This window comes from Caretta caretta, chromosome 28, assembly GCF_965140235.1.
Source record: "Caretta caretta isolate rCarCar2 chromosome 28, rCarCar1.hap1, whole genome shotgun sequence".
In the NCBI taxonomy this organism is placed as follows: Eukaryota; Metazoa; Chordata; order Testudines; family Cheloniidae; genus Caretta; species Caretta caretta.
The window spans coordinates 4,474,157-4,492,727 of record NC_134233.1 but is presented as its reverse complement, the minus strand read 5'-3'; the positions used below and the strand labels follow the sequence as shown (position 1 = coordinate 4,492,727).

General features: G+C 48.2%; 1 long non-coding RNA gene across 1 annotated transcript; it reads left to right on the top strand.

The window, feature by feature from the left end:
* Positions 1–3,669: 3,669 nt before the first annotated feature.
* On the top strand, positions 3,670–9,147 carry LOC142070305 (uncharacterized). Its single transcript, XR_012666271.1, has 2 exons — positions 3,670–3,795; positions 6,071–9,147. It is a non-coding gene; the product is annotated as an uncharacterized LOC142070305 (long non-coding RNA).
* The last annotated feature ends 9,424 nt before the right edge of the window (positions 9,148–18,571 follow it).

Here is an 18,571-nt window from a genome sequence, read left to right as displayed (position 1 = left end):
TGGCTGCTCCAGCTACCACCCTAATTTTCTGCAGCCGCTGCCCTAATTGGCTGTTTCCCCAGCAGCCCCTCCTTTGGCTGCCTGCCCCTCAGCCTCCCTAGATGGATTTTAACCCTCTTAGGGCCAGTGCGAGGCAAGCGCCCTGTCACAATCACCTTCTGGTAAGAAGCCCCCAACTTAAACCACATATTTTTCAGCATCTATACATAACTTCTTAACTATTATCCGTACATACGTTTCACAGTGATTGTGATGACCAGTGAGCTACTGGCTTTCAGTAGAGACCTTTCATGTCACCTTTGGTGAATTATTATACTTATTCCTGACCCAGGGGATCCATGTTAACCCTGCGCATCCACTTTGTCCCCTCTGCCAGTTGGCACCAAGAGGTCCCTGGGGTCACATGGATAGGATTTGGGGGAAGGGCAAATGTGTGCACGGGGGATGGGTTCAGGGGTGGAGAGGGCATGTGTGTGGGGTGCAGGATGGGATCAGGGATGGGGAGGGAAAGTGTGTGGGGTCGGGAGATGGGATCGGGGCAGAGAGGGAAAGTGTGTGGGGTGGGGGATGGTATCAGGGCCCGGGAAGGCTGTCTGAGATGCGGGCCCTGATACCATCCCCCATCCCACTCACTTTCACCAGGCTGGGGCAGGGGGTTGGGGTGCAGGAGGGGGTGCGGGTTATGGGAGGGAGTTTGGGTGCGGGAGGAGGTGCAGTGTGAGGGCTCAGGGAGGGAGTTTGGGTGCGGGAGGGGGTGCGGGTTCTGGGAGGGAGTTTGGGTGCGGGAGGGGGTGTGGGCTCTGGGCAGGAGTTTGGGTGTGGGAGAGGGTGTGGGCTCTGGGAGGGAGTTTGGGTGCGGGAGTGGGTGCAGGGTGCAGGCTCTGGGAGGGAGTTTGGGTGTGGGAGGGGGTTTTGGCTCTGGGAGGGAGTTTGGGTGCGGGCTCTGGGCGGGAGTTTGGCTGTGGGGTGGGGACTCAGGACAGAGGCTGCAGAGGTTTGGGGTGCGGGAGGGGATGAGGGGTGAGAGCTCTGGGAGGGAGTTAGGGTGTGGGGTGCAGGCTCAGGGCTGGGGCATCAGGTGTTTGGGGTGCAGGAGGGGATAAAGGGGCGGGCTCTGGGAGGGAGTTTGAGTGTGGGAGTGGGTGCGGGTTGCAGCCAGGCAGTGCTGACCTTGGCGGTTCCCAAAAATGACCAGCACTGCAGCATGGACTTTGTTTGGCCCAAAGCGAGGGAGAGAAGCAGTGGGGTGAAGCTATGGAGTTAGCTGCAATACTTTACCTCTTCAGATGCTTTGAGCAGGGGGTTGGACTAGAGGACCTCCGGAGGTCCCTTCCAACCCTGATATTCTATGATTCTATGATTCTATGTGCAAAGAGCAGGGCAGGGCATCACAGCAAAACGGGCCCAGAAATCACCAGAAACAGGCTACAGGGATGAGCAGGGCTTTTCCTATAATGGCTCCTCCTGGCTGCTGGGGGATGCTGTGGTGCTGGGCCTCAGACTGTCTCTCCTGTGCACTCAATGCTCCCCCGGAGACAGAGGAAACAGCCTAACCATAGGGGTGAGAAAGAGCGGAGAAGGGAACACAGCGGGGCTGGCTGTTTGTGGGGCTGAGAAGTAGGGGAGAGTAGTCGGGGAAAAGGATAAGGGCTAGGCGCAGAGGGGAGAGGGGGAGGAGGAGGGAGATGTTAGGGGCAGGGGCAGAAGGGGTGGGGTGGGGGAGGGGGTAGCAGAGTCAATAGCCCCCGGAACAGATGCCCTTCCCAAAGCTGGCACAGAGCCCAGGATTCCTGAGTTAGCGCCCTTTAAGGGTTTGTGTTGTGTGTACGCAGGCATTTTCAAGCCACACTCATTCTCGTTAGGGTGGACTAATCCGCCGTCTTAGACAAGCCCTGCCTCTCAGCATTCCTCCGCTGTCAGGCAAATAGCTGTGAACCCACTGGCAAAGCGTGTGTCCCATCCCTCTCTAGAGGCTGGTGCAGAGAGAGGATAAGAGTCGACCACTTCTACCAATTCCTCCGTTAGCTCAAGTGGCAGAGGTCTATGCTGTATATTGAAATGCGTCAACTCTCCTGTGGTCCCACAAGGAGGGTTATTTTGGCTCCACTTGGTGATATTTTGTTTTTTTCAGGTTGCAAAGCCATGTACTCAAAAGTGTGGAAATGCCAGTATTGGGGCCAGGGTCCTGTGGGTAATAGTGCACGATCATGGCATTAAAAGCCGTGTCATAATGCATATGCACAAGGGCCAAATTAAAGTTGCGGGGGTAACCTTAATTAACCATTGCCTGTTTGGTGCTCGCATTTGCAGCTAATTCTTTTTATGTCGCTTTTTGAATGTAGTTCGTTATAAATATCCCCTACTCATTGGGTCGTCTGCAAACTTCGTCAGTGACTTTATGTTTTCTTCCAAGTCGTTGAAAAAAACCTTAAATAATGTGGGGCCAAAACCGGACCCCTGTGGTGCACTGCTGGAATCACCTGTTTGATGATGATTCACCATATATAGTCTCAAAATGTAACTTTCAGTTAGTTCATTCAGCTTTAGTCCATTTAATGTGTATCATCATGTTAATTTTATATCGTTCTAGTTTGAATGCAGTACCAAGTGAAATGCCTTTCAGAATATTAAAGTATATTAAATCAACACTACTGCTGTTATCAAGCAAACTTATAGACTCAACAAAAAAGATATCTAGTTACTTTGACAGGAGCTGTTTTCCATAAACCCATGTTGATTGACGTTACTTATATTACTGTTCTTTAATTCCAGTATCAGCTGCTCTGTTATCTTGCCTGGGATCAATCTCAGACTGACAGGTATATAATTACCTGGGTCATCCTGTTTGCTTTTTTAAAATATTGGCACAGTGTTGGCTTTCTTTGACTCTTCTGGAACTTTCTCCATGTTCCATGACTTGTTGAAAATGAACATTAAAGCAAGCTCTTCAGCAGGCTTTCTTAATACTCTTGTTTGCAAGTTATCCAGACCTACTGATTAAACATGAGTCCCTACTGGTTAACATCCTCCTGAGATACTAATAGAATGGAAAGAGTGTTATCATATGAAATGAATCATCATTTGTGTTTTTCCCAAATGTAGAACAGAAATATTTATCGAACACTTCTACCTTTTCTCTGTTATTATTGATAATTCTACCATTTCCACCTAGTAATAGACCAATACTATTTTTAGGATTCGCTTTGTTCCTAATAGACTTAAAAAACTCCTTATTGTCCTTAACTCTTCTGGCCACAAGATTTCGCCTTGTGTCCCTTTGCTTCCCTTATCAATTTTCTACAATTCCTAGCTTCTGATTTATATTCATTACTACCAACTTCCCCATTTCTTCCATTTATTTGAGATATATATGTATATAGTTGCCTTCACTTCCCCTCTAAACCAGGTCTTTTTTTTTTTTTAACCAGTATGTTCATCTGTCATTATTGTGGCTTTTCGGGCATCTAGCAAAGTGTTCTTAAACAGTTCCGAATTCACTGTTTGAACTCTGACAGGGCTGGAGACACCAAACTGAAGTCAGAAATCACCACGGGCTGCCTTTTGAGTTCGCCCTCAAAGACACTTTGAATTGACAGATCACTACAACTCTGTCACTCTTAGGATCTAGATTGCAACTCATTTGTTTATTTATTTCTTTTTCCTAGTTAATAAACTTTCAGATAGGACTGGCTGCGGGCGTTGTGTTTGGTAGAAGATTGAAGGTACCAACTGATCTGGGATAAGTGACTGGTGCCTTGGGACTGGAAGCAACCTGAATGTGGTGCGATTTTTGGTGTAAGTGACCATTTATCACTAAGTCCAGTTTGTCTGGGTGGCAGGATAGACTGGAGAGTCTAAGGGGACTGTCTGTGACTCCATGGTAAGGCTGGTAGAGTGATCCAGGAACTCACAGTTGTTACTGGCTTGGTGAAATCTAATTATAGAACACAGCACCAGCATGGGGTGTCTGCCCTGTTATTGACAGACTGCCTGGAGGTCAGCACTCACAGTTGTGAGCCTCTCCACACAGCGTGACGGGGTAAATTGAGGTGACTGACCATTCTTCAGCTCTCCCTGGCTCCCTCTGTGTGTGTGTGTGTGTGCGTGAAAGAAGAGGCCATAAGGTCCCCTTAGTCCCACCCTGTGCTATGGGTCACTGTAAGAGATGGGCCAAGATACCGAATTCAGATCTGGGCTCCATCTCTAACAGCCCAAATTGCCGGGGTCTGGGGCTGTGGTTCACCTCATAGTGAAGATGGCGTCAATTGGGACCCAGATCCCAGTCTGGGTTTGAAATCTCTGATAGATGTGGGGCTTTGGGGCCCAGGGCTCTATTGTTTGGGCCCAACAGGTCTGAGGTGATAAGGGTTAGGAGGTTGGGGATAAAGATAAAGGAGAGATGTGACGAGTGACCCTAGAAATTGCTCAGAGCAGGGGAGACCTTGTTTCATTGACCCTGCCACTCTGGAGCCACTTTTGCCTTTGAAGTAACTGGAACATCCTGGCTCAAAGCTTTTCTGCCAAGTGTAAAATCCCGGCCCGGGCGGGGGGTTCAGGCCCCAAGGTCAGTGGCTCTGGAATGGAATCAGAACAGACTCATTGTAGAGGGGAGGAGACGGACTGGCTCCTAACAGGGCTCAGGGCAAACAGACCCATAGCATGGTTGAGGGAGAGAGAGCAGCTGAAATTCAGCAATGCCTGCAGGCAGAAGCAATTGGAAGGGTGGGGACTGCCATGGTGATGCCATGGGGGGGCTGATGTTGGGGATTGTCCCAATGTCCACTGCTGTCTCTCCTGTTGCTAGGGGACAGACTCGGGTGGCAGAGCAACATCCTAGCGGGGATTAGCATTACTGCTCTCAGAAGGAAATCTGTTCCCACAGGTCTCCTAGTGCACAAGCATCCTGCTTCCACACGCAGCCAGAGAGGGCAAGAGAAAGAGATGGGAGCCCGGCAACCAAGCCTGGCAGCCCCACAGTGCCAGTGCAGGGAGAGCGTTGTGCTCTCACCCAATGCAGAGAAGAAGGTGGGATGGATTTGCGCTGCTTGTCTCTCTTACCTCATTCAGTCTGCGAGCTCTTTGGGCAAGGCCTTGTCCGATTTGTGTGGTGTAAGCGCAGAGCACATTGAAGGCACTGTTCACATCATTTATAATAACCCCACCCCTGTCCTGTATCTCTGGCTCCAGCACCAGGATAAAATACCATACTCTTTGCTCTGGCTTGGAGAGCAGAGGAAGCGCTGCATGGTCCTCACCATGCTGAGAACACTCACAGCTTTACACTTAGACAATTTCTACAATCAATGCTCATGCTTCAGGGCTTCAATTTGTCACCTGCAGGGGTCAGGGAGGAATACTTTCCCCGCAGATGCACAATTGGCCCAGTGCATTTTGGTTTTCTTTCGCCTTCCGCTGAAGCATCAGGGATTGGCCACAGCTGGAGGAAGGACACAGGACGATATGGACCAGGACATAGACATAGACTATGAGGGTTGGAAGGGACCTCAGGAGGTCATCTAGTCCAACCCCCTGCTCAAAGCAGGACCAATCCCCAATTTTTGCCCCAGATCCCAAATGGCCCCCTCAAGGATTGAACTCACAACCCTGGGTTTAGCAGGCCAATGCTCAAACCACTGAGCTATCCCTGCCACCCGCCCTGAGGTGTTACAGTAAGTGCTTTGTTCCTAGATGCCCAGTTGGTGATTCTTGCTCCCAGGCTCAGGGTCACACTGATTGCCAGTTTTGGGGTCAGGAAGGTGTTTTGCCCCAAGTCAGACTGGCAGGGACCTTGGGGGGGCAGGGGAAGTTGGGGTTCAGCTTCCTCTCCAGCATGGAGCAGGGATCCTGCTAGGATCATCTGAACCTGTCTCACCCAAACAATTCTCTGCCACTGCAGGGGCCTGAGGCCTTGGTGGCATCTCGGTCCCTCCTGCTCTGTCTGTGGCCGCAGCCCGTCAGTCTCTGGAGGGCTGGGAAGTGGAGAAGAGAACTGACTGTGATTTGGTCCGGTGAAATCTGTTTGGCAAGGCTCTGATAGGAGTTGTGTCTTTAACTCTGGTTATTTTTGAAGTGGGGTTCAGAGGCGCCGTGGGATTTACCCCAGGTCACCCAACCAGTCAGCAGCAGAGCTCAGGGGTCCTGACACTGAACCGTCTACGTCTAGCAAAGGACTTGTACTATCACAAGGTGTGTTTTTTTTTCCTCGATGTTATTGTCATTAACCGTATTGGCCATTGATATTTCAGTGGTTCCTTTGACTTCCCTTCTCAGTCACCTGTTGTGGAGAATGTGGACATTTTTGTAATGTTTTTATGAACAATATGCATGACTCCGTTTCCCCACTCACTGTGTATTGCCACAGCCTGGGTGTAAAGGGGTTAATATTTCCTCTGGGACAAGGTGAGACAAGGGGTGTGGGTCATAAGCAGGCAGGTCTGGGTTGGTTTGAATGAACTGTCAAGGAGAGGAGAACGTGTGTGCTCAGCAGGACGGCACCTGAGAGAAAGGGACCAAGTGGGTGTGTGGGGTGTTAAGATGACTGCTGTGTAGCAGAGAGAGCTGAAATCCAGGGATTTTGGAGCAGAGGGGCAGGGGATGCTGCCAACACAGGCTCTGAGCTCGGTTTGGCTTTCCCAGACAAACCTGCCCCCCTTGGTCCTGGAGTCCAGGTGACCAATGACGAGGGCGTGGTCTGAACAGGCCGTGCAGTGTCACTGCCAATCCCTGCTGGCTGCATCGTTGCCAAAGGGGTCGAGTCTCTCACAGGGGTCTACATTCAGCTGGACTCACTGGGGAGCCCCGGCAAGAAGCAGAGGGGCTGGAGGCCCAGGCCTCCATCTCAGAGTTGTGGGGCCATGGCACTCCCCCTTGCAAAATGTGGAGGCCTCAGGCCTAGAACAATGAAGGGAGCAGTCCCAGAGCGACTGTAATGGCTGGGTCAGAGCAACCTGTAAATCCGCGACAGCTGGCGGGAGAGCTGAGACGCTGAATGCAACAGCAAAGTTTTGCAAGAAGTGACCGCAACAGTAGAAACAAGCTTAGTTCCAGAAAACAGTGGGGGAGGTGGCATGTAACCAGTTCCTTGAGAGGCATATTATAGAGCTGTGCAGAGAGGACTAAACATTGGGAAGTGAACCCTGATCCAGACCATTACTACAGGGAAATAATAGAATAATCAATCCTAATACAGAAAAGGCAGAAAGCAGAATCCCACTATACATATAAAATGATGGGGTCTAAATTAGCTGTTACCACTCAAGAAAGAGACCTTGGAGTCATTGTGGATAGTTCTCTGAAAAGTGGATACTCAATGTGCAGCGGCAGTCAAAAAAGAGAACAGAATGTTGGGAATTCTTAGGAAATGGACAGATAATAAGACTGAAAATATCCTACTGCCTCTATATAAATCCATGGTACGCCCATATCTTGAATATTGCGTGCAGATGTGGTCTCCCTATCTCAAAAAAGATATATTGGACTTGGAAAAGGTTCAGAGAAGGGCAACAAAAATGATTAGAGACATGGAACAGCTGCCGTATGAGGAGAGATTAATAAGACTGGAATTATTCAGCTTGGAAAAGAGACAATTAAGGGGGGATATGATAGAGGTCTATAAAATCATGACTGGCTTGGAGAAAGTCAATAAGGAAGTGTTATTTACTCCTTCTCATAACACGAGAACTAGGGTCACCAAATGAAATTAATAGGCAGCAGGTTTAAAAGAAACAAAAGGAAGTATTTCTTAACAGAATGCACAACCTGTGGAACTCTTTGCCAGAGGATGTTGTGAAGGCCAAAACTACAACAGGGTTCAAAAAATAAAAACTAGATAAATTCATGGAGGATGGATCCATCAATGGCTATTATGAGATGGTATTTCTAGCCTCTGTTTGCCAGGAGCTGGGAATGGGCGATGGGATGGATCCCTTGATTATTACCTGTTCTGTTCAGTCCCTCTGGGGCACCTGCATTGACAGGATAGTGGGCTAGATGGACCTTTGGTCTGGCCCAGTATGGATGTTCTTATGTCTGTCTGACCCCCTTTGTTCGACTCCCAGATGTGTGTCCCGACTGCTTCCCTCAGCCCACCCTTAACCTACACCTCTTACCTCTCCAATCCTTTGTTCTTGAGCTGGGGAGAAGCTGTTCAGCCTCCCTAAGAAGAGGTGGGGAAGTTCATTGTGGCATGACGCCCCATATTCTTTATAGTAATATTACTGTGATGTGAGTATGGCATAATTATGATGTATTTTGTGCAAGATAAGGCATGTGAGAGATCATTGGAAAAGTTATGATTTACTGAATATGATTATCGTACTAGTATGCATGTATCTTTTTTGTATCTGAAGTTTGGAATATTGTCTATGCATCTATTACAAATGTGTTTACACCTGGGGAACACCCACTAGGCAGAATGCAATCAGTCTAGATGGATGGCTGGGAAAGGCCATTAGGGAGAACAATAGGTCTTCGAAGATGCTAGTCACCCGCCAGGGAGCCTTCCTGAGAAGCCTTCCTGGGGACGCTGCACACAGTCTCTGAGTTATGGCTGCAGGGACATGTGACCAAGTCACTTGGTACTGGACTTCATGATAATACTAGTGTTTTTCCACTGACCAGGAGTGGGAATCAAACTGGGAGACAAAGGGTCCCTGCCATATGCAAAAACTATTTAAGGCAGGGGGGTGACATCATCATTGTTCGTTCTTCACTGACTCCCCGCCCGAGAAAGAAGGCTGCTGGAAACACCTGAGAAACAAAAGGACTGAACTAGGGGGAAGGGCTGAACCCAGGCTAGAGTGTTGCCTTCCCTGTGTCTGGAATATCTGGAATTTAGTTGGATTTAGTTGGTGTTGGTCCTGCTTTGAGCAGGGGATTGGACTAGATGAAATCCTGAGGTCTCTTCCAACCCTAATCTTCTATGATTCTATTAATTTTAAGCTGCAAGCAAGGGCAGCATGTCTTCAAGACTCTCTGTAAACTGCCTTTAGGGTGAGAATTTGCTGCTCATATCCAATTATGTGAATATATTGAACTTAGATTGCGTTTTTGTTTTATTTGCTAGATAATCTGCTTTGATCTGTTTGCTATCCCTTATAATCACTTTAAATCTATCTTTTGTAGTTAATAAACTTGTTTTGTCTAAAAGTAGTGTGTGGAAATCATAACTTGGGGCAGAAAGCTGTGTATAGCCTTCTCCACACTGAGGGAGGGGGTGAATTTCATGAGCTTATGCTGTACAGTTATCTCTGCAGTGCAAGACGGAACAATTTTGGGTTTACCCTCAAGAGGGATGTGTGTACTTGAGTACTGGGCAATTCCTTAGCTAAGCCTTCCCATGCAAAGGTGATTTCAGTGTCTGTGTGTTTCTGCAGCTAGGTGTGTCCCTACTTGTGTGGTGGTGAAAGTGTGAGGCCGGGAGCATGTCTGCAGCTTGTCACAGCTCTACAGGGTGAAAGGGAGTGAAGGCTGGTGGGTCAGGCAAAGTCAGTGGTACCCCAGTTCCAGGCAGCACCTCAAAGAGCTGGGGGGAACCAGTCACATCCTTATCCCCCTGCCTTATTGGTTGCTAGGCATCAGTGTCCTGGCAATTGGATTTGGCATTTTCTTCTCAGATGCTCCACTGATATGGGAAGCATGGCCCAGACAGCTAGGCAACACTCACGCTTCTGGTTTAGCCTGCCCAGAGAGCAAACAATCCCTTTCCACCCACTAGGTAACAATGCAGCATGTAGGGGAAACTGAGGCACACATAGGCTTTATATAAATATTACAAAAAATGACCACTTTGTCACACAAATCAAAATGGGGTTATGGCAAATAGATCCTGTCAAACTAACTTGATAGCTTTTTCTGACAAGATTACAAGTTTGTTTGATAAAGATAATAGTGTTGATGTAATATACTTAGACTTCTGTAAAGCATTTGACTTGGTATTGTGTGACATTTTGATTCAAAAACTAGAACAATATAAAATTAACATGCCATAGAGTAAATGGATTAAAAACTGGCTAACTAATAGGTCACAAAATGTAACAGTAAACAGGGAATCGGTTCTTGACCCTACGTTAGTTAGCATGTTTATCAATGACCTAGAAGAAACATAAAATCACAAAACTAAGGTGTCATACAGCTAAGGGTAGCCTAGAATTCCTGCTTACCTGTAAGGGGTTAAGAAGCTGAAATAACCTGGTTGGCACCTGACCAAAAGGACCAATGGAGAAAGAAGATCCTTTCAAATCTTGGGGTGGGGAAGGCTTTGGTTTTGTGTGTTCTCTTGGGAAGCAGAGAAGCATCAGGTCAGAAAACTCCTTCTCCTATAAACCATCCTAACAGTCTCCCATATTACAAAAGTTGTAAGTAAAAGCCAAGCAAGGCGTGTTAGATTATCTTTTGTTTTGCTTGTGAATTTTTCCTTTGCAGGAGGGAGGTTTTTTCCTGTTTTTTGTAACTTTGAAATGAAGCCTAGAGGAAGTTCTGCTGTGTTTTTGAATCTTTTGTTACCCTGTAAAGTTATTTTCCATCCTGATTTTACAGAGGTGATTTTTACCTTTTTTTTTTTAAAGAACCTGACTGATTTCTCTATTGTCCTAAGACCCAGGGGTTTGGGTCTGTGATCACTTTGTAACCAATTGGTTAGGATATTATCCTCAAGCCTCCCCAGGAAAAGGGGTGTAAGGGCTTGGGGGGATATTTTGGGGGAATAGGAACTCCAAGTGGTCCTTTCCCTAATTCTTTGTTAAATCACTTGGTGGTGGCAGAATTTGTGTCTTGGGGAAGTTTTAACCTAAGCTGGTAGAAATAAGCTTAGGGGGTCTTTCATGCAGGTCCCCACATCTGTACCCTAGAGTTCAGAGTGGGGAGGGAACCCTGACATAAGGGGACTAGTAAAAAACAAAGAGGACAAGTCACTGATACAGAGCGATATGGATCTCTTGGTAAACTGGGCACAAGCAAACAAGATGCGTTTTAATATGGTTACATGTAAATGTATACATCTAGGAGCAAAGAATGTAGGCCACACTTACAGGACGGGGATTCGCTGGGTGCAGAGGTGGATAATAAATTGAACATGAGCTACCAGTGTGATGCTGTTGCCAAAAGAGCTAAACACATAAACAGAAAACTCTTGAGCAGGAGTAGAGAGGTTATTTTACCTCTGGATTTGATGCTGGTCTGACAGCTGCTGGAATACCGTATCCAGTTCTGCTGCCCCCATTTCAAGAAGGAGGTTGATAAACTGGAAGAAAGAACGATTAAAGGATTAGAAAACATGCCTACAATGATAGATCCAAGGAGCTCAATCTATTTAGCTTACCAAAAAGAAGGTTAAAGGATGCCTTGATTACACGCTGTAGTTACCTTCATGGGGAACAAATATTTAACAATCAGCTCTTCAATCTAGCAGAAAAAATCTAACATGCTCCATTGGCTGGAAGCGGAACTTAGGCCATGTCTACACTAGCGAGTTTCCAGTGACACAGCTGTACCGATACAGCTGTGCCGCTGTACAATCACTTTTGTAGCCGCTCTCTACTGGTGGGAGGAGCTCTTCTGTCAACATAATTAAATCACCTCCAACAAGCCGTGGCACCTCTGACAACAGGGGGGCTGGAGCCCAAGGGCTCCATCTCTGACTAGCAGAGCCATGGGGCAAACAATGGAGGCCTCAGGCCCAGCACAATGAAGCATGGCTGTGTAAAGGCCGGGGGGCACAGACCATCCTGGAAATCCAGGATACCGACATTGTTTAACTGTAACTTACGTTCATTGCCAGTTACTTCCCCTTTCCCCCACCCCTTATATACTGATTTTTGTGTGTTTTATCGCTGAACCCACATCTCCTTTGACCCAGGCTGGGTTTTGGCCCACTCTCACTTTTTCTGTGTCTGCAGAATTGTAGCTTTTTGGTCATCAAGTAAGTTCTCCCCAAACACCTCCCAGTTTTCGTTACCGTTTCCCACTATATATTCATGGTCCCACTCACTTAAGCCAGCTGCTGCTTTAAGCTTTGGGAAATTGGCCCTCTAGAACTGCAAGTACACATGACCCTAATTGGTGCCGTATTCTGTTCGCACAAAGTAAATGCAACCGGATCATGATCACTGGTACCTCGGCAACTGCTAATGTTCAGCTCAGTGATTAACTGTTCTTTGTCCCTCAGAACGAGGTTCCATACTGAGTTCCTTTGCATTGGGAGCAGGATTCTCTGTGTTAGGAAATTATCATCTATTGTTTTTATATACCCCAAGGAAGTTTTGTTACCAGCCAAAGGAAATGTGTAGCAAGTGTTTCCCAGGTTGAAGTCCCCCATAATAACAGTGTTTCTTCCTACACGTTATTGACAGATGCTTAAGAAGCAGTTTGTTCTGTTTCCTAGTGAGATTAGGTGGTCTGTAACAGATGCCCACCAGTACCCCCCCCCCCCCCCATATCCTCAGTTTTACTTTTATCAGTGAGAACTTTAATCCATTAGCCTTTGTGGTCCTGTGATTCTGCATGGTCTGGGACAGGTAACGGCGCCTTTGAGGTAAAGTACCACCTCTCCCCTTTTTCCCATTCTGCCCTGACGGAACAAGTTATAACTATTGATTTTTAACGTTCCAGTCACAAATCCAAGCCAGCAAGTTTCAGTAATACCAGCCATGTCGTGTGTCCTCTCTCCTACCTGAGTGTCTCCAACGCCTCTTGTTTATTCCCCAGGCTCCGGGCATTAATATAGAGATAATTAAACATGTGCTCCTTACATGCCCCTTTGTGCTTGGATTTGTCAGATGCATAACACTGAGTCTGGTTTACATATCTGGGGGTTTGTACCATGTGAAGGGGAACACTCGCTGGCAGCTCCACCTAGTGGTCAGGCCAGGTGTGCTGAGTTGTCTTCTTCCCAGGCTTCCCATTTGGGTTGGGGTTTGGGATTCTGGACCCTTGCACCTTCAGGATCATCCCCAGTTAGGTTCCCACCAAGGGATAGACTTCTGTCATTGTCACCTTTTCAGGGGTTGGTAGGGGAGCTCGGGCCCACCCTCTCCACAGGACTCTGATCCAGGGCCCAGCGGTAGGCTGTTGAGATCGGCACTTTGGAGTGTAATGCAACTGCCTCCCTGGATCGCTTCCTACCAGCATCTCTTCCTGCAGGGTAAATTAAAATCTCTGAGCTTCAAAAGTCCCCCGTCCCTCTTGGTTAGGTCTGTATCTCCAAGCCTCAGGCTGCAAGAGTTCCTGGGATGCCCCTTCCCAAGAGTTCAGAGCACAGGTCTGCTCCCTTCCGCTGCCTGCCCCCTTCTGAGATGCTCTGCTTCCCCTTTTAAGCCCTGCCTCCAGCCTGTGCAGGCACGTTCCAGGATCTGCAGAAGTGTGTCTGAATTGGCGTCTTTGTAGGTCACTGCAGAAGGGGTCTCTCCTGCTGACCTCAGAATCTAGTTTATTCTGGTGGTGGCGTTCTTCATCTTCGCTCACGGAAGGCAGCTAGCTGTCCTGCCGTGCTTCTACCTATTGCAGAATGCCCTGTCCACTCTTCTTAGCATACAGTCCCCACTAAGGACTGTCTGTCTCCTTTGGCCAGTTGTGGATGTTCTCTTGGGCTTGTCTGGGTCTGTCTAGCCTGAGCTGGCAGCAGTTCTCAGTTCTTTTCTCTAATGTCTGTAGGTCCTTCCCTCTGGTTCGTTCTTGGAGGTTGCTCTCTTCAGATGCCTTACTCTGCGCCTGGCAGCGATTTGATACTTCCAGCTGTGAGCAGATCCTTGGGGTTCTCCTACCTCCGGAGATAACAAATTTCCAGTCATCTTTTCTGTTTTCTTGTCTCCCTTGGTCACTGGACTCCACAGCCTCCCAGTGTGGTATCTGCCATGGTGCTGGCTGGATCTGAGTACCCAGGAATTTCGCCATAGCCTTGGTGTTTTGCAACATGATCAGCTGTTCCTCCGGACCACAAACCTTCTTCTCCATCAAGCTGCCAGCCTCACACCTCATGCAGATGGAGTCTCCTCAGGCAGGAAGTGAGTGTGGCATATCTGGTGCAGGTCACAATAGCTGTTCACTCTTGTAATGTGCCGATAAAGGCTTCAAACGCTCTTCCACAAACTCCCATGGAAACTCGGCCCTTAGCCGCTTGCTGTTATCCTGTCCCTATGGAGGAGATTGCTGATGATCTAGGGCTCTTTAATCTAAGAGACAATGGCTGAATGAGATGCTGAAGTGAGACAAAAATCAGACTAGAAATTTTTATCAGTGAGGAACCATCAGAACAATGGATCTAGGGACATAGTGGGGTCTCCATCACTTGGAGTCTTTAAATCTGACCTTAACATCTATTAATTAAATATATATCTGGTTTAATTGGTTTGCAAAGTGCTTGAATTTCTCAAGGAGAAAAATCCCCAATTTTTGCACAAGATCCCTAAATGGCCCCCTCAAGGATTGAACTCACAACCCTGGGTTTAGCAGGCCAATGCTCAAACCACTGAGAAAAAAAATCCAGTGATGGCTCATAGGTGTTTATATCCCAAGGCTGGAGTATGAAATGGGGTAAAGGCGGCATGCCCCAAGGTCAGTATATGCTGCCTTATCACTCGACAGAATTATGAAATGTGAGGTTAATATAACAGTATTTACAACTCTCTCATAAACATTGTGTCCTTGGTAATGAAAAAGCAAAGTAATGTTTGTTGGGTTGCAGTAGGGATAATGCAGGGCCTGTGTACTTATATGTATATTTTGCTAAACTTTTACCTCAATAGAACAAACATTTAAACATAGAGTTGTGTGACTGAAAGGAAACCTGACTCACTCTTCTAGCTCAGATCTACCTTGCATAGGACAGCCCAGGATTCAGTCACCAGCGCCCTGAAGGACCAAGGGAACTTATCCCATGTTGGTTTGGTGGGGCTGGAGCGACCCAGAGTTCAGGTGGCGGCAGGGTTTTCTTTTCCACAGGACTCTATAGAACAATATTATCCAGCCAAAAACTGTAGGACCCGATCCTGCGCCAGATTGTGCATCCCCTGGGGCTGCAGTTGCTGCAGGATGGGGGTCTTGGTTTGGAGGAAGTGAACTTGGAGGAATGAACTCAGGAGATGTGGATTCTCAGATGATGTTGGGCAAGGCCCTTCCTTACCCTATGCTTCAGTGTCCCCATCTGTAAAATGGCAATAATGATACTGACTGACCTCCTTTGTAAAGCGCTTTGAGACCTGCTGGTGGAAAGTGCTATATAAGAGCTAGGTGTTGTTGTTATATAGCTCATAACCATGAAGACAAGAAATAAGTTTAAAAACTACCTTTCTGGGGAGCATCCCCTCTCAGAAAAGCTCCTTATCTCTTATCCTTATTTCAATTGTCTTCAGCTACTGTGTGCTGTTTTCAGTTATTTTCTGTAAAAGCCCTGGAAGCAAATCCAGCCCCACACTTAGTTTGCTGGAAGTCAAGGTTGCTTTCAGACATCCTCAGAACGCAATGAGACCAGGAGTAAGTGAACAAGGTGTGATAAATGAAGGGTGGGGGGTAGCCCCCGTTTATGAACACCCAGCCAGCCAGTTAGCTGTAACATTCCTCCTTGTCTGTTCTCTGCTTTACCTGTAACGGGTTAACAAGCCCGCAGGTAAAAGGAAAGGAGTGGGCACCTGACCACAAGAGCCAATGGGCAGTTAGAACTTTTTAAAATTGAGAAAGAAACTTTCCCTTTGTCTGTTCTCCGGAGAAGGAGACATGGAGCAGCAGTGTTGTGTAAGGCTTGAACCAGGTATGACATTTCATCTTCCATACCTAGAAGAAATTATTTGGACAGGGAATGTTTCGTTAGACACAGTCAGGTTTATTTTTTTATTTTGGCTTGGGGATCTCCTCTGTGCTAACCCCGATGCTATTGTTTGCTTGTAACCTTTAAGCTGAACCCCCCCAAAAGCTAGTTGGGTGCTTAATATTTGGAATTGCGCTTTTAAAATCTAGCAAAAGCCTAAGCTCTAGATATATTTTTTTCTTTTTAAATTTTTTTTTTACCTTTTTTAAGAACAGGATTGGATTTTTGGTGTCCTAAGAGGTTTGTGCATGTTGTTGGATTAGCTGGTGGCAACAGCTAATTTCCTTTGTTTTCTTTCTCAGCTCTTCCCCGGAGGGGCATGAAAGGGCTTGAGGGTACCCCACAGGGAGGAATTCCCAAGTGTTCCTTCCTGGATCCAAGGGTTTTCTTTGGGGTTTTTTTGTTGTTGTTGTTTTGTTTTGCATTTGGGTGGTGGCAGCGTTTACCAAGTCAAGGTCAGAGAAAAGCTGTAACCTTGGGAGTGTAATACAAGCTTGGAGTGGCCAGTATTAATTTTTAGAAGCCTTGCAGGCCCCCACCTTCCGCACTCGGAGTGACAGACTGGGGATTCAGCCTTGTCACACGGACATGAGCTTTGACACACGTTGGCTACATCTTCACTAACAAAACAGTTGTTTCTACAGGGGTAGGGTGACCAGACAGCAAATGTGAAAAATCGGGACGGGGGGTGAGGGGTAATAGGAGCCTATATGAGAGAGAGAGCCAAAAATCGGTACATGTGGTCACCCTGTACAGGGGTGATAGCTCTGTAAAGGGGGATTAGCCATTGGAATAAACTCCCAGGGGAAGTGGTGGATTCTCCATTTCTTGATGTTTACAGATCCAGGCTGGAGGCCTTTCTGGGAGATGCTTTAGTCCAACGCAAGTTACTGGGCTCAATGCAGGGGTAGCTGAGTGACGTGGAAGGGCCTGTGGAGGTCAGACTGGATGATCTAATGCAGCGTCTCCCAAACTGTTTTGGCCACGGAGCACTTTTTAGTCTATTACCGAATACTTATAATATTATTCTGTAGTCGTTTGGTTTTCAAATAAAAAATTGCGTTATTTATGCTCAAATATATTTTATTTTATAAAACAAAGCAAAAATACAAATTTAAAATAACTTGAACTAACAATTTTGAACTGGAAAGTGCTTATAAAGTAGTACAAAAATGAAGGGCAAGAGTCATAATTAAACTCTAGATTCTTTCACGGAACACCTCTTCACCTCATGAGGAACACCAGTGTTCCACGGAGCACAGCTTGGGAAACGCTGATCTAATGGTCTCTTCTGGCCTTAAATTCTCCGCATCTCAATATACAGCCCTAGTGGAGACGAGGGACAAGTAGTTTTTACCTCCATGTAACTTGCTGAGGTCAACACTAGACCCCCCCCCCCCCCGCAGGCACACACTTCAGCTTGAGCTCACCTAGCTACATGGAAGTAGAAATTCCAGAGCCTTGTCTCCACTAGGGTTGTACTTGATCAGCGCTATGCCCGTTTTGCAGTGACGCCATAGCCCTAGAGGTCTACTGAAGCTCCAGAGCTGCTCCTTTGGCCCCCAAAGAGACTCACACTTGTATGTGCTGAGGCTCAGGGTCACTCACCGCCAGTGACCAGCGAGCACCATTATTAATATGGAGTTATGACTGCGTTCCAAGCTAGTTTTTTATTCTGTACCATAACTGGTGTCAATTTGCTAGTAGAGGTAAATTGATGAAAGATTAACAGTGTGTTAACTTCCTGCATGTTTAACTTTGAATTAGGTCTCAGAGCAACCTGGACTACTGTTTGTTTACACTCCCTAACTTTGCTTTCAGACATACACAAGGGAGCAGTCCCAGGCTGTGGGTGTCAGATGTTCACGGGGTGTAAAGTGGCGGGTTAGCTGGGCTTTTTCTGAAAATGACACTGTTCTGGATGGGCTCCCTGGGTGTGTGTTTGGGTCTGTGCAGTGGCTTCGTGTGACGGGCCCAGGTTCATCCAGTGCAGAGCCAATTCACGCTGGCTGGTGGGGGGAGGCTGGGCTTTCCCCTCCGGTGTCCGGCCAGCTGCAGAGGCCCTGAGCACCAGGCTGGGCTCCCTGCCCCCTCGCCAGAGAGACAAGGGCCCCGGGCTGGCACCAGCATAGCGCTGCGGCCTCTGCAGTCGCTATGGGGAGAGCTGGGGGGGGAGCGGGGAGGGGCAGCGGCACAGTGCCCCCCGGGTGGAACCGGGCAGACAAATCAGCTGCTGATACAAGAGCAGAGGTGGCTCCCGGGCCCTGCGGGCTGGAGCGTGAGCTGTGGCCCCTGCTCTCTGGAGCTGGCGGGCTGGGCTCTGCCGGCACTGGAGCCAAGCGACGGCCCCGGGCTGCGGCCGCTCGGAGCCACACCCCGACCCGCGCGGACCCCCGGTAGGGGGCGATCGTGTCCCAGCCTGGAGCCCATCACCCACGGAGCCGAGCCGAGCCGAGCCGAGCCGAGCCCCTCCTCTGGCCCCGCCTGGCTATGAAGGCCGCTCCCGGAGCTTAGCCCGTGAGTCCCAGGGTCCGTGCCCGGCCCAGGTGAGCGGAGCGGCTGGTTCGTCCCCTGCTCGGGCCGGGCTCTGCATGGCCCAGCCCCCCCGCTCGGTGTCAGTGGGGCTTCCCATGAGCCGGGATCCCGGCAGCAGCGAATGCCCCGGGCTGGGAGGGGGAGCCGGGGGCGGGGGGCAGGGCTCGGAGGGCTGCTGGCGGGGCGGCAGTGGAGGTGCCCCATAACTATTGAGGGCGCGGAGCGATGCAAAGGCTCTGG